This window comes from Podarcis filfolensis (assembly GCF_964270895.1).
Source record: "Podarcis filfolensis genome assembly, chromosome: 1".
In the NCBI taxonomy this organism is placed as follows: Eukaryota; Metazoa; Chordata; class Lepidosauria; order Squamata; family Lacertidae; genus Podarcis; species Podarcis filfolensis.
The window spans coordinates 49,820,044-49,842,836 of NC_139604.1; the positions used below are offsets into that span (position 1 = coordinate 49,820,044).

General features: G+C 46.7%; 1 protein-coding gene and 1 long non-coding RNA gene across 2 annotated transcripts in view; both read right to left on the reverse strand.

The window, feature by feature from the left end:
• Positions 1-22,793, reverse strand: part of LOC310749485 — a 465,633-nt gene that overhangs the window by 413,482 nt on the left and 29,358 nt on the right. The gene's annotated exons all lie outside the window — the stretch shown is intronic.
• Positions 1-22,793, reverse strand: part of IGFBP5 (insulin like growth factor binding protein 5) — a 44,449-nt gene that overhangs the window by 9,728 nt on the left and 11,928 nt on the right. The gene's annotated exons all lie outside the window — the stretch shown is intronic.

Below are 22,793 nucleotides of genomic sequence, written 5' to 3' on the forward strand. Positions count from 1 at the left end.
ACACAGTGTTGCTTTTCTAGGGTGACTAAACTACAGCGCATTGTACCACGATCCTGTTGCCAGAATAGGAATCAGACAGCAGAAGACAGGATAATCTGGGTTCCCAGGGTTATTTTTTTGGAGGTGGAATGTGCTAAATTTGATAAATTCCCAACTCTTGCTACTGCCACAGTTATTAGTGGAAAGGTTATATTAAGTGCCAAACTGAATGCATCCAAATGAAGAACTCTCCAACTGTTGCATGGCAGGAATATAGCCTACTGTACCAAGAGAAGAGCCACACCCATTACTCCACCCACTTGCCTCTGGCCCTGCCCACCCCTAGCATGTGCTGCCCACCCCTCAGATGGTTGACAGGAATGTGGCCCTCAGGTTGAAAAAGTTCCCTACTCATGATGGCTCACATTCAGGCTTGTTCACAAGAAGAGTTTCCTTGGCATATGCCCTGGGAGAAGCAAGCGTCATTTGCTTTTCAGTGGGCAGCAACAATGCTCTGCTTCTGGAACTTAATGTGGAAGAGTGAGGCCCTCATTAAAGAAAAGCTTGTGGTGCTCCATACAAGGTCAAAAGAGACATTACAAGGTATAGTCCCCTGAGTGAAGAGATGTAGCAGATTTGTTGCCTGGCAAGGACTCTCCAAGGGGTGGGTTGGAATCCTCTCAGTAACAGCGGATCTTCTCAGCTCTCAGCAGTAAACACTCTGGCAGACTGTGTGAGGGGCCAAAACATACCCAGGGGCAGCAAGTGTCCTGTTGTTCGCATGCAGCAGACTATACTGAAATCTGTCACTAAGCCTCAGGCAAGCTGATGGCAGTCAAATGTCTTGACATTTGTAGTCTCCTCCTCACATGCAGACATACATTAAGCAGCTGAGTGGGAGGGGGAAATCTCCCCCTCTCCTTTCCAATCAAGCAGTTTGCTAGCATTTCAAATATATCTGAATTCCACCAGAATTTTGAAATATATGTACAGGGGTCAAGTGCAAATTCCCACTTTTGTGTGTGTGTGTGGGGGGGGGGGTTGAGACTTCCCCCTTAAGTTTTTATTTTTTAAAAAAATCTTTGTACACCTTCAAACAGTGTTCAAACATGCTAATATTTTCTTGTCTTGGTGGCCCCATTTTGGCTGCAATCTTATTTGCACACCCCACTCAAGTTTGCTATTAAAGGAGCAACGGTCAAGAGTCATCAGTGCTATCTAGAAACATTGAAGGTGATGGTGGCCAACCTGATGTCTCACAAAGTTTACAAGCAGGCAAAATGCTGGTAAAAGGTAAAGGTACCCCTGCCCGTCAGGCCCAGTCGTGATCGACTCTAGGGTTGCGCGCTCATCTCGCTCAAGAGGCCGGGAGCCGGCGCTGTCCGAAGACACTTCCGGGTCACGTGGCCAGTGTGACGAAGCTGCATCTGGCGAGCCAGCACCAGCGCCGCACACGGAAACGCCGTTTACCTTCCCGCTAGAAAGCGGTCCCTATTTATCTACTTGCACTTAGGGGTGCTTTCGAACTGCTAGGTGGGCAGGAGCTGGGACCGAACAACGGGAGCTCACCCCGCCGCGGGGATTCGAACCACCGACCTTTTGATCAGCAAGTCCTAGGCTCTGTGGTTTAACCCACAGCGCCACCCGCGTCCCTCAAAAAAAAAAATGCTGGTACCCATCCCCTATTAATCCTCAGTGTCTGTTCACAAAAGGTGATGAATATTACCTTTCAGGGTATCTTGGGCCTGGGTAGCAGCCACTCATTTATTTATTTAATCCCTGCAGACATCAATTTATGCATGTGGCCTTTCCCACCTTCTTGTGGCAGTGCATTCCCCAGAGAAAATCCACCCTGCCTCCTAAACTCTGTGTGTGTTCAAACTCTCTGATCCTAGCCAATATGATCTTATTAACAGATGGTCGCTTTTAGAGCTCCAGCACAGTTATATATAGGAACGACTTGGTGACAGCCTATACTTAGCTCACTTGTGACCTTTAATACAGCCCTTAGAGCAAAAGAAGGCTATTTTTAGCTCCAAATTTCAATAAAGTCCTAACCCCACAGAGACTATGGAATCCTGCACTGCCCATTTCTACCAGGCCACCCAGGGCAGCTGAGAGATTAGGGTGGTCACAGGAAAACGATTAAAAGGAAGCACAGAGTGGAAGAAAGGAAGGGCAGAAGCTTGGCTTTGTCTGCACCCAGGATGCACCCAGTCTCCTTAAAGCTTTCACCAACCTCAAATCACCCTGGAATCTGAGCTGTCACAGATGACCCACTTGGTGCTAAGCTTGTGTTGGCAAGCTTGCTGGAGAAGGTAGTCCACTATTACACCTCTTCCAAGAAGACCCTCTCTCCAGTCTCCATCTATGGGCACTTAATCTAGAACAGATCTCTCTCACCATATTTAAGAGGCCAATCCTAAAAATCCTTATCCAGATGTAGAAGTGTCATTGGTTAAAGACAGGGCTTCCTGGAAAGTACTCCATACTTTACCATGCAGTCCTAAACATAAGGACTAGGGAATAAGTCCTTGGAGGGGTACCAAGTTGCTATCCTGAGAACACAAATGCACCCTGATAGAGCAGAGGAGGCAGCTGCATGTGAACATCATCACCTGCCCTTTCCCCCACTGCTGTACCGTGAACCCCAGGTCCTGCTTGTGAGATGAGAGGTGACAGGGGTGAGGGTGGAGCAGGCAGCTCTCCCATCTCCTGTTGCATATGGGGACACGGAGGTTCAGCCATGTTCTCCAGCTTGCGATTTGACAGCTTGCAGCTCAGTTGAAGCCAATGGGAATGAGCTTTTGAACAATTACCTAGAATTAGGCTATTAATCTTTTTGTTGCTTCACACAAATCACACCAATTTTTGTTCCTAGCACACCAAATAGAGGTTCTGACTCTGCTGCAAATTTAAGATGTTCCTTTTGGTTGGTAGTGCTGTGTAGAGATGGGTAACCTGTTGGGTGCTGTTGGACTCCCAAGCTCCCATCAGCCCCAGTCAGCAGGGCCAGCAGTCGGAGTTGATGGGAGTGGTGGTCCAACCACATCTGGAGAGCCACACCTCTTGCTTCTTCCCTCACCTATTCAATCCAATGCATACCATCTCCTGTACGGACCCTATGCATGCTGCTTCAGTAGACAACACTGCTTAGGTTACATAGAGATGAAGCTCAGGCCAAGACATGTAACGTTAGAGGCTTAATACTCAGTGAGGTTGTTTCATCCACTGCTGCATTTTAAGCCACATTTCTACATTGCTGCAGAGAGAGGGATGGGGATGTCTTTACTCAATGCTCATTAACTGTTTTTTTTTTAAACCCACACCTGCAACTCCCTCCCAAACACCTATTCATGAAGCTGTTATCTGCACACGTGCAATGGCTGCCAAAAATGTGCACACCTCAGGTTAAGAGCAAAGTGAATATTGTGTTCATTTTCAAATCGGATGGAAGCTGGTTTGAAGAAAAACGCATCCAAAAGGACAGCTATGGATTGTGGCTAAGGTCATGTGCACATGACTTCAAACACCAGCGGTGGGAGCGAGCTGGAGCCAGAGTAAGTGGGTGGAAATGCTGTTGAAGCATCATGATCCAAAGATCTGTCGTCAGGTCTGCAGAAACACTACTCAGGGCAACAGGTGTGCATCCTGCTTTGGTGAAATAGGTACCTTTGCCTGGCTTCCTCCCCTCTTCGTCCTATGAAGGATACATATCAAAATCCTCTACCCCTTAACCCATGGATGGGAGATGTTGCTGGACTACAGCTCCAGCCCTGACTATTGGCCATGCTGACTGGGGCTGATGGGAGTTGGAGGCTAACAGCTTCTGTCTTAACTTCACCAATCACTTCAATATCAGCACTAGGCCCGAGATTCTTGTCAGCTCCTGTCTCCAGAGGACAAAGGACCAATCAAAAGTACTGGTTCAGTGTATTATTCTGCTTTTCTGCTTAATGTATGGACATGTGTTTTTAAAAAGCCTCAGCTCACATCTAAGGGGGGAAATACTTAAGGCTCCTTGTTGCTTGTCTGTACAGCGGTACCTCAGGTTAAGAACTTAATTTGTTCTGGAGGTCCGTTCTTAACCTGAAACTGTTCTTAACCTGAGGTATCACTTTAGCTAATGGGGCCTCCTGTTGCTGCCACCGTGTGATTTCTGTTCTCATCGTGAAGCAAAGTTCTTAACCCGAGGTACTATTTCTGGGTTAACGGAGTCTGTAACCTGAAGCGTCTGTAACCCAAGGTACCACTGTAGAGGAAGGGTGGCTAAGCTGTGGCTCCCCAGATATTGTCGAACTATGATTCTCGTCAGCCCCGGCCAGCATGGCTGATGGTCAGGAATGGTGGGCACCATTTGGAGGCCCAAAAGTTAGGCTTTTTATTTTGCCATGGGTGTGGCTTAGGAATAGTGAAGCACAGCTATAAGCACCACCTCCTTTATGCAGAGCTGTGGTGTGTCTATGGTCACATTCCTTCACCAAGTAAGTCCTTTTCTAGTGCCTAGAAGCAATCTCTCCACCTTGGCTGCAATATTATCCATTGCCCCGAAGAGGGCACCAGCAGCGCACGTATCAGCCCGGGAAATAGAATCTGGGCACACAGTTAAGTTATAAATTACAGAAAGTATAAACAATTCTTTAAACCTGGAATTTGTCAGCAAGCCAGGGCAGGGAAGTGCTGGCCAGGTTCTAATTCCTTTTGGTAATCAGAGGGGAGATATGAGCAGCCACAGGGGCAGTCAGTGAGTTGGGAGAAGATCAGAAAGGGGGTGCTAGTGTGGTGGGGAGAAGGTTACTAATACCCTGAAATATATAGCACACTATCTCTCATTCACCCCTCGTGTGTCTTAGATCTTCTTTCACTTTCCCCATGCTCAGGTGGCAAGTCATTGAGTCCAGCATGCAGCCGGGTGACCATAAACATAAGAACACAAGACTGGCCCTGCTGGTGCAGATCAAAGATCCACCTACTCCAGCATCTCATTGCAACAATGGCTAGGCAGACGCTTCTTTCCCCACATCCAAAAACTTGATCTCTGGCTGTGCAAGAAGGAAATTATTTAGCCCAGTGGTTCCCTTGTGAGTGTAGCTACAGTACAACCAGATGTAGCCAATATGGTGCCTGCAGATGTAGTTAGACTGCAGCTCCCCCCAACCCTGGTTACTCGCCATGTTGGATGGGGCTGATGGAAGTGGAGCCCCCTAATATCTAGGCAGCGCTGTCTTGGCTAGCTCTGCATGAGAAGTCATGCCCACAGCAGCTACCAAGAGAGCCACTGCTGGGAAAGCCAACAGTGGCTTTGGGCTGGTCTTAAAATTCAGAATGAAATGGTAGAAAGCTGAGGCAGAAGAATGCAGTGTATACTACCCATTGCAGGCAGCAAATATATCACCTGCCATGTAAAAACTCCCCACAAGTAGAAAATTATTACATCAAGGACAGCAGTTCTAACTTGCTGTGGTGCTGAGTGCTGATGACTCAGATGTGATCCTTCAGCTGAATTCCATTCCATTCCATTCTACCATTCCGATGCCCCTTCACGTCATTCTGCTGCATGGGTAGACCCAGTCCTTTATCTAGACCCTGCAATATTACAATTGCCTCATCTAGGCTGGGTATGGAAGAGATGCAAACTCCTGGTTTTTCACATAGTAAATGCAATTAGCATACAACAACCTGTTCATTTTAAATCTCCCCATGCAGTGGTGCTAGGGGTGGCCAGATGCAAAAAGAAGGCAGAGCTTCTGCACCTTTACTAGTTGTGCAGAAAAGAGAATTGCAGGAAATTCTATTAAAGATGCAGGAGTTCTGTTCTCTTCTGCATTTCAGCACCCTAAAGACAGGGAAAGGTTGTAGATACTTTTTTAGAAAATGCATTTCAGAAAGAGAAATATGGGGAAGCATAGAGATTTGCAAGAATAGGGGTTTGCAACCTGATCAAGCTGGCTTTTTCAGTTGTAAGAAAAGCCCTGCTAAATCAGACCAAAGGCCTATCTGTCTCCAGCACCTCGTTTTCACAGTAGCCAACTAGACACACATGGGATGCCCACAAGGAGGATGTGAGCACAATGGCCATCTCCCACTTGCATCCCCCAGTAACTGGTATTTAAAGGCAAGATCCTGAAGGTAGCACATAGTCACCGTATGCCGAAGCATTAGATTTGGATGCAATGGCAACTTTAGTTGCTATTGCTAGGAGTATATGTGTGTGCATCTGCACATGCATTGGTGATGCCAAAATTCAGTTTCAACCTTTCTTTTGGATCCCTGCCTCACGCAGCTTGCCAGTGGAGGGGGAAAAGAGAGATCGCAAGCAAAGGACATCCTGCAGTTTTCCATGGATCTCTGTGCATACACTGAGCAGGCGTCAGCTTTTGAAAGCAAGAATAAACCTCAGCAAGGTGGCAGGCTTAGCTGTAAACTGGTTCGACTGGTTGAAATTTAGCCAGCTTAGCAACTCTTGGTGGTCTCTGTCTGTAGGAAAATCTACGAGACATCTATCATTTATAGTGGAAATGGGGTGGGGGGGAGGAAAAGGGTAGCGGTGATGGTGGCGAGGAGAAACTCAGATATTAAAGGCTGCCTGGAGTTGAAGGAACGGAGAGCTGGAATTCTGAAGGGCAGAGGTCTCTTCTCCTTTCCTCTCCCTGCACAGAAGCTTGGTAGGATTATGCAGGGATCATATGTCCCTCGGCTAGAATGCAGAGGAGCGGGTTGCATCCGGTGGAGCACACACACTCGGCCTGGGCTGTGTCACCGATACCGCATTGCACTGATACCTGATTCCCCGACTGGTTCTCGAGGCTCACTCAAACTGCCTGAACCTGAGCTGCCCCTCCAGCTGGGCTTTCGCACGACACTCACTTGATGCAATCAGGATCCACCACCTACGTCAACCACACATTAGTGTTTTCTAAACAATCTATGAGGTCCCCCTCTCCTTTGGTAAGTAAAGGTAAAGGTACCCCTGCCCGTACCGGCCAGTCGTGACCGACTGTAGGGTTGCGCGCTCATCTCGCTCAAGAGGCCGTGAGCCGGCGCCATCCGAAGACACTTCCGGGTCACGTGGCCAGCGTGACGAAGTTGCACTGGCGAGCCAGCACCAGTGCCGCACACGGAAACGCCGTTTTACCTTCCCGCTATAAAGCGATACCTATTTATCTACTTGCACTTAAGGGTGCTTTTGAACTGCTAGGTGGGCAGGAGCTGGGACCGAACGACAGGAGCTCACCTCACCGCGGGGATTCAAACCGCCGACCTTCCGGTCAGCAAGTCCTAGGCACTGAGGTTTTACCCACAGCGCCACCCGCGTCCCTTCTCCTTTGGTACTTTGCTGTTAATCTCCATGTACCACCAACCTCTTGCCACTCCAGCCTGGATGGAAGAAGAGTCCCTAGGAAATCTGCAATGGCTTTGAGAGGTGCATAAAAAGGCAACATGGATTTTATTATTCAGCGCTGCAGGCAAAAGAAGAGGGGGTGCCTCTGAGGTGGGACAGCAATGGTGCCTCTCCCCGCCTGGTCAGGGCTCGTACGTGACTCAAGTCTGGTCAAGTTCTTTGGCATCTGGGGCAAAAAACGCTCCCTGGGTGTGGACAAGATGCTAAACCTATTGAATTTGGTATATATATTGCAGTTGACTGCAGGAATAAATAGTTTGGTAAGACCACTTAAGGTTTATTATCCCTGACAAACAAAGCCATTCTGAGGACAAGTTAATATGTGGCTTTCATGGAGTCATGAGGTTAACAAAAAGGAAAGTAATACAAATGCAACAAGAAGAAGGAAGAAAGAAGTAAAGTCTGAGGAGACACACGCAACATGACAATGAGTGGTTACTCAAGAAGGAATAAACAAGGCGACAATTAGGTTGCATTTCTGTCTATCACCCACCCACTGATTCAAGTTGCTTTACACCAGGGATGTCCAACAGGTCGATTGTGATCTACTCGTAGATCCCTGGGAGGTTTTGGTAGATTGCGGTCGATCACTGGGTAAAATAGAATCTGTCCCCCTCGCTCTGCCCTCCATTGTTGCATGCTCTGCAGAACAGAAGGCGGAGTTTACTCATTGAGGCTCTTCGTTTTTGCAGCGACCTGTTGGTGAGTGGCTGTTCCTTTTTCTTCCCTGAAACCCTTAAAAACAGGGCTTTCCTCCTTCCTAAAAAAGCTCAACAACTTTGACCTGAACCCCCCCAAAACAGGGGTAGATCACTGCCAGCTTTTAATTCTGTAAGTAGATTGCAGTCTCTTGGGAGTTGGCCACCCCTGCTTTACACCAAGCCAAGCCAAACCAAGCCAAGCCAAACCACAGTCCATCAGCAGAATGACTTGGGAGAAGCAAGGCAGCCATGATCACCTTTCTCAGAGTGCACACATTTCTGCTAAGCTGTGATGCATGAACCAGGCCATTATCAGTCAAAGAGGGCTCCCCATAAGACAATTAATCCAGAGACTAAGTTTACATATATAGTCTACGTTGCGGCACAGTTATCAACTAGATCAGGGGTCTGCAACCCGCGGCTCCGGAGCCGCATGTGGCTCTTTTACACCTTTGCCGCGGCTCCGGGGCGGATACTAGCGAGGGGAGGAGGCGCATTGTGCGCCCCGACACTCCCCACTGTGGCGGGCGCTGTACTGGCTGTGACGTCGCATGGGGGCGGTGCGTGCATTAGTCACGCACTGTCCCGACGTCACCTTCCCGCCCGCCCGCCCGCTACATTATAAGGGGCATGTACGCTGGTCACTGTTTTGAAGGGGAGTGAAGAACACACACACACAAAAGGTAACTTGTTAATTTAACATTTATTTCTATGAGGAGGAATAATTCTGAGGGGTCAAACAAAGAAATAATTTAAAAAGTGACAAAAAAGTTATTTTTATAATGACGAGTTTTGCGGCTCCCAGGTTATTTTTCTTCGGAAACGGGTCCAAGTGGCTCTTTTTGTCTTAAAGGTTGCAGACCCCTGAACTAGATAGTCAGAAGATTCCTCATGAGTTTCTGATCTGTGGGTTATTACTCCATGTCCTATGCAGATACATAAGAAAACTTTATGCCTAAATGGGTCATCAGAATCACCTGCTCATAGATATCCCTTGAGCTCAGATTGCCTCCCTGGAGAGTTGTGATTAATGGGATAATTTCTGAGCAAACTGCTTAAATGTCCTGCTAGGGATGATGTTTCTCCATACTCACAAAGACTATTTCAGTTACCCACAGGGCCATGCAGAATAACATGCTGAAATTGACAATATTAAGGTGAAAGCAATCTTTCTTCCTTGGATGAGATGGAGCTAGAAGCTGTACCCAGCTCAAGCAAGAACTGTGACTATGTGATGTAAGGACCTTCACCTTGTTACCAAATACGCCAAGTTAATTCATTAATTCATTTAAATTACATGCAATATTTTGCCTGAGAAGGTGCGTCATCGTTTTTGTTTTTTAATATATATTTTAAAAACCCACCTTTACTTTCATCCTTGAATTAACTGGGAAGCAGTATAAGTGGTTGAAATTTGCAGTCCCTTTGGACTCCAAGAAAGGGAGCCTTTACAGCTGGACAATAATACCTTCAAACAAAAGGCCTCATTCTAGACAGTCTGGAAAGTGAGACGAAGCCCTTAAGGCAGTAAGGGGTGAAGCAAGGATTCCGGTTGCCATTGAGTTGGAGGCAAGAAGAGAAAGCCCATGTAGAGACAGCGGGAGGCTGAATATGGATCAGTTAGAACATGAAGAACCATCACATCTTAGGATCGTGCTTGGGACCCACACCCTGATGATGTCAGCTGGTGATGTCAACGCCTCTGAATTTCCAAAAGAGCATCAGTGTCAGTTTCCAGCTTGCCAAGCCAAGGCTGAATTCACTGCCAAGCCATAGCTGACGAGGCCAAAGAATGAGTTATGGTCAAGTCCCAGGGACTTTTTGGCTTCTAAGTGAGGGCAGCAGCTCATACCCAAAGGGTTGGAAAATGCTTTGGGTGCTAGTCATATTTTCACATGTTGGTTGTCAACGCTTGTTAAGAGCTTGTGAAGCAGGGATTGGTGGAATTGGGTATGAACTTGGTGTGTAAAATGGTGCCCTGAACATGTATACTGACTTTCATTCTGGTTATCTCAGTCTCGAAAGCAGCGATCACATTACAGTGTATTTTCTATTTACCTTCACAGTTTTGAAAAACAAGTTTGGAAGTTGAGCTGGTACCAGAGCCTGAAACAAAGAAGTGTGTCCTCGACACTTATACTAAATTTCATTCTGATATCCCTGTGTTCAAGAAGGTTGAACAAGCTGTTGCATTGAACAAACTGTTGAATGGACCAGTGGCTAAACCAAAGGTCTTGTTTCCATTACTGTACTAGGCCAATGAACAACACTTGCGGAGGCAGGTAACACTGAACTGGGAGGAATCACACAACATACTGCAAAGAAGCACAAACAAGCAATGCACTAGGAACAATATCATTTTAAAAACACACACCACAAAATTCAATGAGAAGAGAACAATCCTCTTGTTTGTGGCAGTTTTGACAGAGCTGCAGGAAAGGTCAAAGCAATTCTTGGTCATGCATGATAAAAAAACTAACCATAAAATGATACAAAAAGGGGATCAAAAATTTCCATCTGCAAGCTTGAACTTGTAAGGCTTGGGATAAATTATTGGAGCCCAATTGTAATACTTATAACAACTAGGATGTTTAGTTCATGTTGCACCTAGTAGAAAAAAATGCTGCTTTTTAAATGAAATTATGTCAAAGGAGCCTGGAAAAACATTCACACTTAATTTTCTACTGTGCAACTCACTATAACCCCTTAGCAGGGGGAAAGACTGCTGTTGTAGGCTTCAATTTTCTACCCCTTCCCCACCCCCAGCTCAAGGGGCGCTTTAATTCCCACTATCAATGAACCTATTGTTTATAATATAAAAGACATTGATTCACTTAGAGGAGGTTAAGAGGAAAACCAATGAATATTCTTAATGAGCTTGAAATATTGGCAGGTTGTAGGCACAAAGTGAGATTACTCACAGGTGCTCAGAGGAGTTTTAGAAATACAAGTGAGAGGTGAAGTCAGAAAAATTAAAGAATATGGGGGGGGGGGGACCTTCCACCAGACTATTTCATTTGTCAGCCCAACAGTCAAAGTGTTACAAGATGTGCAATTGGGATGTCTTTGATTCTGCTCGAAGGAACACTTTTAGCATAGCTTTTGGTAGGCAACTGGTCTTTTGCAGAGAAGAACTACTTGCAGTGCCATCCTATGCATGTTTTCCCCTAAGTACGGTAAGTCACACTGTGTCCAAGGAGGCTTGCTTCCTCGTAAATGAGTTTTGAATTTCAGCCTTAACTTGCTCCTGGGTATCTCTCAGGATCTGGGCCCCACCCAGCAGAAGCAACATGTACCAGTCTAATGTATTGTTCTATTGTTTTCATCTTTAATTTTAAGAATCCTTTACTGTTGTAATATTGAAATAAATAAAGATAGTCATTCATCAATGGACTCCAGTCATTAGACCAAAATGCACACCATTAATTGATAGGTTCTGCAAAGCCAGTGTTTCAGTTACTAACAAAAGGATTTCCTCAGGCCTATACTTTCTTCAAATTATCTAAAGTCAACTTGTTCATATACATGATGTCCCCTGTCTTGTTCAGTCTATCCGAAATGCTGGTTGGTCTAGATTAGTTTAATAACAACCCCATAGATCTGGTGTGGCCATTGTAAGGTTGCAACTGCCTTCGCTGACTGCTTAATGTGTTCTTGGCAAGCTCCAGAGATTAGGGTTGCCAACTCTTAAAATCAAAAATTCTGCTACTGGGTGAGACCTGGGGGTGGAACCCTGAGCAATTCTAGCAGCAGAGCCAACCTGCGGGTGGTGGAGCATAACACAAAAGTTGCCTATTCACATGTGTCCCACTTCTTCTAAGGGAAAAGGACTGAAGGAGGAGGCAGGGGAGGCTGGCCTTGCAACTAACTTTCACTGGTCTGAAAATAAATCTAGCCAGGTAGCTCTCTCCTCCCCACCCGCTGTTGGTTGGCAGTCCTATTGGAGACTTAGTGTTGACATTTAATAATTGCTTAAGACTGCACCTGGAACCCTCCAGATGTTTTTTGGACTCCCATCAGCCTCAGCCAGCTTGGCCTGATGCGCAGGAATGCTGGGAGTTGTAGTCCAACAATGTTGGGAGGGCACCAGGTTGGGGAAGGACATGTTAGGATTGCATTCTTGCATTCCACAGCTCAGCTACCTGTCATTATCATGCTGAATTCAGCATCCCTCCTCCTCCTCCTCCTCCTCCTGGGAACTGCCAGGCCAGCTTGACGAGATTACATCACTACGACCCTCCCCTGTGATCTCCATGCTGCCTCAGTGCTTCCATGGTACTGCAATAATGTCCTATGTATGCTCCCCAGAAAGAAAAAAGAACAACAACCCCACTTTCCCTGTTAGGATTTTCAGTATAGATTATCAACAACTCCCTAGACTTGGAAGCATGTATTCCATGGAATGGGATCCCCACCAGAAGTGTCTCTCTGCTAGCTAAAAATGGCTGGGTGAGGGGAGGAGGAGAAGACATGCATGTTTAGAATCAGCTCCAAGGGGTGGTAATTGGATAGGGATCTTTTGCTTCTAAGGCTCTGGTTTGGGCTCCCAGCCATGCGAGTGGTGAGTGAAAGCTGTTATCGGGGGACAGCTGTTTGGTGTCCAGCTAAGGGGAAAAGGGTATGGGAATTCATCACAGTTCAGTTCCTAGAGGTCAAGTGTCTGTGTAGCAAACTGCACCCCCTCTCTGCTTATACCTTCTAGGTGCACATGGGAGACAAGAGATGTGATCTTAAGAAAGTGCTGCGTCTCCTGATCGAGGGAGAAGCACAAAAGAGTGAAGACAAAATCCCTTCTGGGCATGTGTTTTGTACCGGGGCTCCGATATGCTGATTTTACAGGACCTGTCCTCTGCAGTCCTCATACTACAGAGACCCTATGTAACAGCAGATATTGATCCCCAGGTTATCAGACCGAAAAAGGCCAGTCATGCAAATACCTCTTGACCTGCAAAGTGGAATTAAGAAGGATTTATGCAATAGAAGGGGGAGGAGAAGGAGCTGAAACTTTACAAAAGGAGGCACTGCCATGAGGATTTGCTATGCACACAAGTGGAAATTCAGCATAGCAATGTCTGAAAGAAGAATCTAAAGGAGGGAAGACACACGCTACACTTGACAATGTCTGTGAAGCAAAATGTTCTTAGAATCAGAGAGCTGGAAGAGACACTGTTGGGTCATCCTACTACCCAAGGGCAGAATATCCCACACCTAAAAGCATCCTTTGATTGATGCCTCGCTGATGAATCCCAACCCTCCAACTGATTAAGATTCTATTTTCCCTGTAGGCTGCTTATCCCACCACAGATCTAGTCATCTGTTCCTAAACTCCAACCCATTAAAAAAATCCTTAAAAATGGAAAGCAATGCAAAATCATACTCGCGTAGAAGATTTTAAAAAAGTAAGTAAGTCAAGAACCTCAAATCTCAATCAAGGAAAGCATTGCTTCCACGTACACTGAAAGATAATAAACTGTCTTGTAATAACAACCACACACAGGATAGGATTGGAGAGAATCCAAGCAAAGTTCACCTGGAACTCTCAAACTTTGCTCCCACTTCCAGAATAGATAGTGCTATTAAATCTAGGTAGCACTGTAATGCAGTTATCCGCAATGGCCAGATATTGCTGGACTCTCAATGCTCATCAGCACCAGATGATGGAAGTTTTAATCCATCCACATCTGGAGGGCCAGAGGTTCCTCACTTTTCCATAATGTAAAGCTATATAAAGACTTAACCTGTTAACTCTTTATTAAATCTACAAGCCCCACCCTCTGACACCCCTCCCCATTTTAGCCAAACCATGCTACTTCTGCGATCCTTAAAAACAGCAGCTGTAAAAAGACCCCAAAAGGGCATAGCTAGCCCTACTAGCCATCTATAATTTGAGCACTGAGTTAGCCTATTTCTCCTGGTTTACCTCATATGTCTGTGGATTGCCCTCCGTTTCAGATTTTGATCTTCTCATCTTGACTTTATAAAAACCTATGAGACCCACTTCCTCATCCTGTGTTTTGTGAGGTTTTAGTGGCCACTACTGGACAATGCGATAGACCCATTGCATAGCAAAGTTTGAAAACATTATGGCACCAATCAAGGGTAACTGACACAACTCAGGTTCGCCGCTCCCCATTTTCTAGTCAGAAGTCTTGTGCCTTTAACAGCTGCTTGAAAAGCAGAAATTCAACAAGTGTAGTTCCCCTACATGGGGAAAAAATATACCTGTTGAGCTTGGACCGTAATACAGCTGTTAAAGACACAGATTCTGCTGGGATGTGAGCTTGGGGAAGCGGTGACCCACTTTATAATAATTCAAAGCCAGCCAAACAAATCCCACAATGCACTTCACTGCCTGTGCTGTGCTATATTGAGTACCAAAAGCGTTCCTGACATTCTAACGGGACCACTTAGGCTCTGAAGAATCTGCTTGGTTTATGCTGAGTCACTCCGGCGTGTTGTGAAGAATGCAGTATGTGAAGTGTAGGGTTGCCAACTTCTCTCTCTCTCTCGTTTGGCAGAGCCCCGGTGACTCCTGACAGCTGTGTGACAAGCAGAAATGTAGCTTATCTCCACCACTGCTTCTTCAGGATTTTGTTCTGTTTGTTTTGATTTGTTTAATTCTGCCGCATTATGGGTTTGCATTATTGCTGCACCTTATATACATATATATACATATGTACATATATCATGTTATTTTAATTTTGTCCTTGTTAGATGCCTTGAATACTTTGCAGAAAGCTTGGGGAGATTACACACACACACACGCTCCTCACAGCACCAGAAAAAGTACATTTTTCCATGCCTGAAGCAATAATACATAGCTCTCACTCTACACACACACACCACATTCCAAAATGAAGTAAAAATGTGAAGTACAATTTAGCTGACAAAACACTCAGCAAACAACACATAGTCTCTGGCAAGTGAAGGGTGCCAACAACTGCGATTCCCTTTTGACCTCACCACAACTCCTGTCCCTCTGCAAAGTTTGCTCTTGGCTTGCTGTACAAGGTAGTATTTTAATTGCCAGCAGTAGATGATACAGCAGAATCTTACAGCCATAAAGTTGCACCATGTGTTATGAATGTTATGGGTCTATCACTCTCAAGTCAATGGTGACAAACCAAGCGATGCCAACCATCTGTTAAATAGGTGGGCAAGCACTCAGCCCATGAAACAGGATTGCTCACTTGCATATTGATTGCTTTTCCTCCAGTGTCTCATGCTACAGATTATACTTCAACAATACTGACTCCATATTTTTATTTGGTGATGGCAGTGTACGTGTGTGTGTGTCTTCAGGCAAGATACCCTTACTGAGCCTCTCTCCCTTGCCACAGACACTACAGGCCACTTGCTTGCTCCATCCTTTTGGGTCCAATCTGCACCACTGCCCAGAAACATAGAAACATAGGCAGCTGCCCTATATCAAGTTAGACCATTGGTCCCTTCACCTCAGTACTGTCTACACCAGGGATGGGGAACCTGTGGCCGTCCAGATGTTGTGGGACTCCAGCCCTCATCATTCTTGACTATTGAGCGTGATGGCTGGGGCTGATGGGAGTTGGAGTCCAACAACACCTTAAGGGTCACAGGGTCGTGTGGCAGCACCTGTGAAGAAATGTCAAAGGCAGAAGGTTCAGTGAGACCTTGTGGAGCTGTTGTAAGATTTTAGGGAACACATGAGATTGCAGCAAGATCTTGTTGGAAGTTGTTGCTACTGCTGCTTCTCCACTAGTGGAGGACGTGGAGTGGGTGGGGTGGGGTGGGGTGCTGCCTGTTGTGGTTCTGCTGCCTGAGGTGGCTGCTTCAGCCCACCTTGTAGGTCGGCCCTGCATTGGACTCTATAGGTCTCACTTCTGAGACAAACTGTTCAGTCAGTCTTCTCCAACCAAGTGCCTTCCAAATGTTTTTGAATTGCACTTCCCATCCTCCTTGACAAGTACCCATGCTGGCTGGGGCTGATGGCAGTTGTTGTCCAAAATATCTGTGGTTGGGTCAGTAGGTTGGAGAAGGCTGTCCTAGACTTAGACCATATTCACACCATGCATTCAAAGAACTATGATACCACAATAGACAGTCATGGTTTCTCTCTCCCAAAAAGTTCTAGTTTGCAGTTGGTTAAGGGTGCTGAGAGGAGGCCCCTATTCTCCTCACAGTTACAATTTCTCTGTGAAGAGGGATTGATTGTTAAAGCACCCTGAGAAAGCCCTTTCTGTCCCTGGGGCAGGAGAGGGGGTTGCGGTCTAGCCCCTCCCCCCCTTCGGCGCGGGGGCTGTCGTAGCCCCCGCGAGAGGTGAGGGAATCCCTGGGCGTGCTCGCAACCCTGGACATGGAGAGATTGCGGGAGCCCAGTCGGAGTCAACAAGGCGAGAAAGGTTTTAGAACGAGCGGTGGAACGTAGAGTGGCGGATCTGGGCGGGTTTGTCATCAGACACCCGAGCATCCAGTTCAGCAATGAGGCCCTCTACAGGAAGGATGGCGTGCATCTGTCTGATGCGGGGAACGAAATTTGGTTGGGTGACATCATCGCAGGAATTAGGTCTTGGGTTCAGGGGTTTCCATAGACGAGCATAGGAGTTGGTTGCAGGGTTGAAGGTATTGGCGGCGAGCTTTGCTCGAGTGGCGGTTAGGCATTGGCTGGGGTTCTATGGTTAGTCGAATGGTTGGGGGGGAAGGAACGCCATCACCTTCCCCAGGTAATGGGGTAGTCCGGTACAGGACTCCGAGGGGCGTTGTCTTGTCCGAAACCTGTCTAGGTAAGGGCCCCCGGCACGCCCAAGCGGTGACACCCGCGGGGGCCCTAGTTGGCGTACTCCAGCAGGGGCTTCCCCACGGTTTTGTGTTAACCCTTCCCGGACTACATGCCGGGTAGCAGATAGGAGCCAATGCCTAAGGCCAATACCTTCAATTCTTTAATCAATAAAGTTGTGGCCATTTCAAGCCCAATTAAATCTTAAACGCTGTGTCCTGTGTCTTTCTTTCCGGGGGGAGGGGTTTTGACACGCAAAGCCCTTTCTGTCCCTGGGGCAGGAGAGGGGGTTGCGGTCTAGCCCCTCCCCCCCTTCGGCGCGGGGGCTGTCGTAGCCCCCGCGAGAGGTGAGGGAATCCCTGGGCGTGCTCGCAACCCTGGCCTCCTATCGGAGGGCCGGGGGGAGGCGGGGCTTAAGCTAATTTAAGCCGGGCACGCCCAGGGTCCACCCTCTTCTCCCCTGAGCAGCCGAGAGGTTTTCCCATCCCGCCCACCCTTTGAGGCGTAGGCAGTCGTAGGTAGGCATGACCTTGCTATGGACTCCGGTTGGTCGCCGCAAGGGGCCTGGTAGGAATTTTTTCCAAGTTGGCAATCTTCGGCCAGTTGGTTTTTTCGCCTACCTCATAGCAAACGTCACAACTTTCCTTGTATTGGCGGTTAGGCATTGGCTGGGGTTCTATGGTTAGTCGAATGGTTGGGGGGGAAGGAACGCCATCACCTTCCCCAGGTAATGGGGTAGTCCGGTACAGGACTCCGAGGGGCGTTGTCTTGTCCGAAACCTGTCTAGGTAAGGGCCCCCGGCACGCCCAAGCGGTGACACCCGCGGGGGCCCTAGTTGGCGTACTCCAGCAGGGGCTTCCCCACGGTTTTGTGTTAACCCTTCCCGGACTACATGCCGGGTAGCAGATAGGAGCCAATGCCTAAGGCCAATACCTTCAATTCTTTAATCAATAAAGTTGTGGCCATTTCAAGCCCAATTAAATCTTAAACGCTGTGTCCTGTGTCTTTCTTTCCGGGGGGAGGGGTTTTGACACGCAACTGGAACTCTTTGCAGGGAATCAGGGTCTCCTAATAGCTCTCGGCACTCTTAGCAGGCTACAGCTTCCAGAATTATTTGGGGGAAGCCGTTGCTGTTTAAAGTCACATACTAGCACTTTAAATATATGGTTTGCATGTGGGATTACACTGTTGCACCAAAAGTTGAAGCTTGTACTCTTGTAACATTATTTCTGAAATAGATACAGTATGTTGGATTTGAAAATGGGGAGGATGTAAAACGTGACATCCATTTCAGCTGTTTTTATAAGAAACCTCCCATCGCAAGCAGAAAAGGCTCTTTTAAACCAGTGCCCACCCCCACATTAGCAGCTCCCTTGATAACCTCCACCTGGGTTGCTTTGCTACCTTCAATGGCAAACACAGACTGGCTGTCTCCATCAACAACCCTACAGCTAAAACAAATCAAACAAGGCAGCCCAGGATCCAACATAACAACATCTCAATCACACAAGGTTTCTGAGCTCCCTCAATGCTCCCCCCCCCCCGCTTCTTAACATTGCTTCTCAGTGCTCAGCAGGATTGGTCCCCCAGGGCAGCTGCTTGGAGGACAAACACCTGGTGACTTAGGGAAACCCATTCACAATGTTATTTGCTCTGTTTGTTTACACAATGTATTTCTGTCCTTGTGTTTTGGCTGAAAGGGGGGATTTCAACAAGATCCCTGAAAGGCATAACACTGGAAAGGGGTGGGGGTGGGGGAGTTGAGTGATGGATAGGTGGGTACTTGAAACAATAAGCTCCTTAGAAAGCGTGGCCTGGTCTCAAAGGAATAGCAGAATCATTATTTCCTTCTCCTTTACCCAACTGAAAGCTGAAGAATTGCCTCGATTGGCTGGGGGAGGGGGAGGGAGGTGGGTGGGGTGGCAGAGGGGGAGCCAGACAGGTTTCCAAGCCATCCATCAATCAGAAATTGCCAGGTCTAAAAGCATTACTTTGATTAATCAGTGCAATTAACCTATCAATGGATCAGGGGCAATTAATTAAAAATATTGGTTGGATTTGCCAGAGCCATCTGGTCACTCTAACAGCAAGGCTCCTTTCTATGGTGTATATGGCAAGAATTGCCTACCGAGGTATATGTGTGTTAGTTAGGAAGGACAAGTGAGCACACACAGAAAAAAACACTATTATGGATGTTTCCCCTTGGGTAACTTTGGTAAAAATTTTGAACTCTGACCCTGTTTTAAGCTCATTCAACCTTGGGAGCCCTCCAGCCAAGCAGCATTAATCAGTTCTGTAGGTGAGCCCTACACACACACACACACACACACACTACACATTGGACTTCAACTCCCGCCAGCCCCAGCCAATGGCCAGGAATAATGTTAATTGCTGTTACCAAGATGCTCAGTTCAACTGGATGTCTGCATATGTCCTAGAATTATGTGCTTCATATTACTTTTGCTCTGAGCACCATTGCCAGGAACTAGAGGAGGCTTACAGTAGTGTAAACTTAAGTAAAGAGTAGCTCAAGTGATGTCCCTTGAGAGTGGTGAATTGAACTTGTGTGTGTGTGTTCACATTGTAGTATTTTTGAGCACAAATAAATAAGAGAAAACAGCATCTAAATCTGCTTTTAGTATGTAATTGGTCCACAGCCTAGAGATTACTCATTAGAAATAAGCAGTTGCGGCACCTCCCAACATCAACTCCTTTGGCTTGTGTTTGCAATTAGAAAAATGTAAGGGAACAGAAACTCTGGATTCTTTGGAGCATCTTCAGAAGCTTGCCAAACAAATAAATTGTTTTTCCTGGACCCTGTTTCCCACCCACCCTTTTCCAAATTCTTCCCTAACCCCACCCTTCTCTCCGCCTCTGGATAGACTGGCCCGACAAAGCCACAAAGTGCTGTTGAATAATTTGCCCTGGCAGGGTTCACAACCAGGTGCCACATTCTGCAGAAGCCTCCCTTCTTCCTCCAGGAGGAGAATTCACAAAAAGAGTCCTCACAAATTGTAAGGGCCATGTTGCCAGCATTATTCCCACTCACAGATGAAGATTCTGCATCTTGAACAGTTCACAAGGCAGCCGGGAAACAGGCACCATTGGATTTCCATGTTTTTCGATGGATTTTTAACTGATTGTACTTATAGCTCACTCACAATTGCTTCCCATCCGGGGGACTGACCAAGACCACACTCATGCAGGACCAAGCTAGACATGATGTGGGAGATCTATGTTTAGGGTCTCCTTTAAAACACCCCACACCTACTGTGCTCTAGGGCCCCTTAACTGGTGCTGGAGAAGGGCTGTCTAATCCTGCCCACACTTGATGCCAAAGTTAGTGTTTAGCCTACAGAGGAAAATTTATTGGTACCCAAGTGACACCTGGAAGCATTCCCTCCCTCCTAGTGTAAACAGCAGCTTGGGGGTGGGATTTTAATCAGCAAAATGGCACAAGGGGGAAAGGGGGTTAATTTTCCTCCCACTCTGTTGTGATCCTATCTAATCCTGTTTAATCCTCCCCCCCCCCTAGCTGCTGCTATTATGGGTGGGGAGATGGTTTGCAGAGACATGGTACTGAATCTTGCTAAAGTCAGTGCTTGGATGGGTGACCCCTTGGGAACACCACACTGGGCTGCAAGGTATAACTGAAGGAAAAGAAAGAATCAAAATAAAACACACAGTGGGTAGATGGGAGGGATTGTCTAATAGAGTCCAGTTCCTAATGGGTTAAATTCTCAAGCCACCCACCGGCACCTGCATCCTTTGGAAAGTCTAGGGTGGTACTTATTTGCACATGCAAACACCTGCAGCTTGCATACACAAACTGGAGGACCTAGATGCAAATTGGGTAGCCTTGGAAAGTGAACTTTTGCAGTATGTTGGTGGGCAGATCCTACCTATACCAATAGTGAATGCCTTCTCTGATTGCTGATCTGGTATGTATCCAGAACAACATCATTAGGCACAAAAGGAAAGGCTTAGGTTTGGCAGCAGTTGGGAACCCTGCTGATGAACTGCAACTCCCATCAGCGCCAGCAAGCATGGCCAATGGGCCAAGCATCCTGAGGGCCAAAGGTTCCCCACATTTAGGGGGCTTAGGGGAACCCCAAGGTTTATGCAAGAGCAAAGGGAGGAAAACAATTTTAGGGGGAAAATTATTGTGAGGGACACCAAAACAGCACAGTGAGGAGTCCTGAGTGCTGTTGCAGGGGAAAATACAAACATACAGGGTGAGGGGAAGGGGGAAAACAGAATGGAATACCCTCAAAGCAGACAAGGTTGGCTGGCATTTCATAGTGCAACATTTTGTCTATCCTCACGTCTATCCTAACAATTAATATGACTCCCTTGCAACCTAGTGTACTTAAATATTTTACAACAGGAGGCGCTGTTGAAACACACAAATTTACATATGCTAATTTAGATGCAGAAGTGCGAATTTAAAACGACTCAAATTTACATTCCCCAGAAGGCAAGCCAATCAGTTTCTTCTTCAAACTACCCCAAATAATTTTTTAAATTCATCTGCTCCCCACTCAGTTCAGTTCCATGAATTTTACCCATAACTCCCGATTAACTTCCCACCCAGACGATCCAAGTCATGCTCTAAAAATCGGCTTCTCTCCAGCTGCTCCCACTTATTTATCACATCAACATTACCCTTTCTAAATTAAAAAATATGAGACAAGGTTGCTGGTGATGTTCTTTCTTTTGGGGTGGTGGCAGAGTTACTTTAAAAGTCAAGAGCTGATCTGCCCCTGCTCTCCACATTGGGAGAGCCAGTGACCATGGGCCAGGCACTCTCTCTTAGCCTAATCTACCTCACAGGGTTGTAGTGAGGATAACATGGGAAAAGAAAAACAATGCACACCACCTTGAGTTCCATGGAGGAAAAGGTGGGATAGAAATGCAATGCAATGCAATAAAATAAATTTGTGAAATGCACATTTCCACTTTCCTTCCAGGGATATTGTGCAGAAGGAAGCTATTTCTTCCCCCATACATATAGTGCCCTGCAAAGGAAATGGAATCTTAATTTCCCTTCTTCCCATGGTCATTTGTGCTGTCATTCCATAACACAGTGTGCTGTGCAAAGAAGTACCAGTACAACTGCCCATTTGCTTATGCTCAGGAGTCAGAAAAAGAGCCACCTCCACTGCACAGCTGATGAGTAGTGCTGTCAGTGGTGCTGACACTTGACTCCCTCCTCTCAAAAGCAGGAACCACATGCAGATCGAAAGCCAGGCTCAAAATTCCCAGAGTTCCACCTCCTGCTGCCCCCAGTGATGTAGTGGAAGGGCAATACATGGGACACAGCTCATGGGGGTAGGGGTCCTTTTATCATCTGTCAGAGCACCAGAGTAATTGCCAGACTTTTTCTCTCTCTCTGGCAAGTGAACAAGGTGATATTCTGACAGGTTAGGAGAGGAAATTGAAAAATGAGAAATTACTCAATTTCTTCCTTTTGTCTTCAAGGCCATATTACTTTGATCAGCAATTAATTTTGGGAGAAGGCTGCTGCCAGCAAGGAAATTGGTGAGGGGGCGGGGAGCAGCAAGCCTGCCCACCCTAAGAGTCTGCTATTCAGTCCATTGGCCATGTAGAACAGCTCTGGTATGCTTATCTGTTGTCCAGTGTTGGTAACCATGAGGCCAAAGAGTACCCCTCAAAGGTCTAGATTTGACCCAGAAGGCCCCTAAGGCAGGTGGAGACCCTCACATTTTTTATATTTTTATATTTTTTGCAATGGAAGAGCATTAGACATCTTCTAGGTCTGCCTTTGCTGGCTGAACATGACACCTCTGCCTCTTTATGCCACCTTCAATAACTATCCAGAAAACCAAACAGCCTGGCCTGCTCTTCTGGCAGAGGTTTGATCTGTAGGAATCAGCAGTGAGGCTTTTCAGAGCATGGAGTCAAGCATTATCAGCTGCTAATTGCTGTAGATAAGACT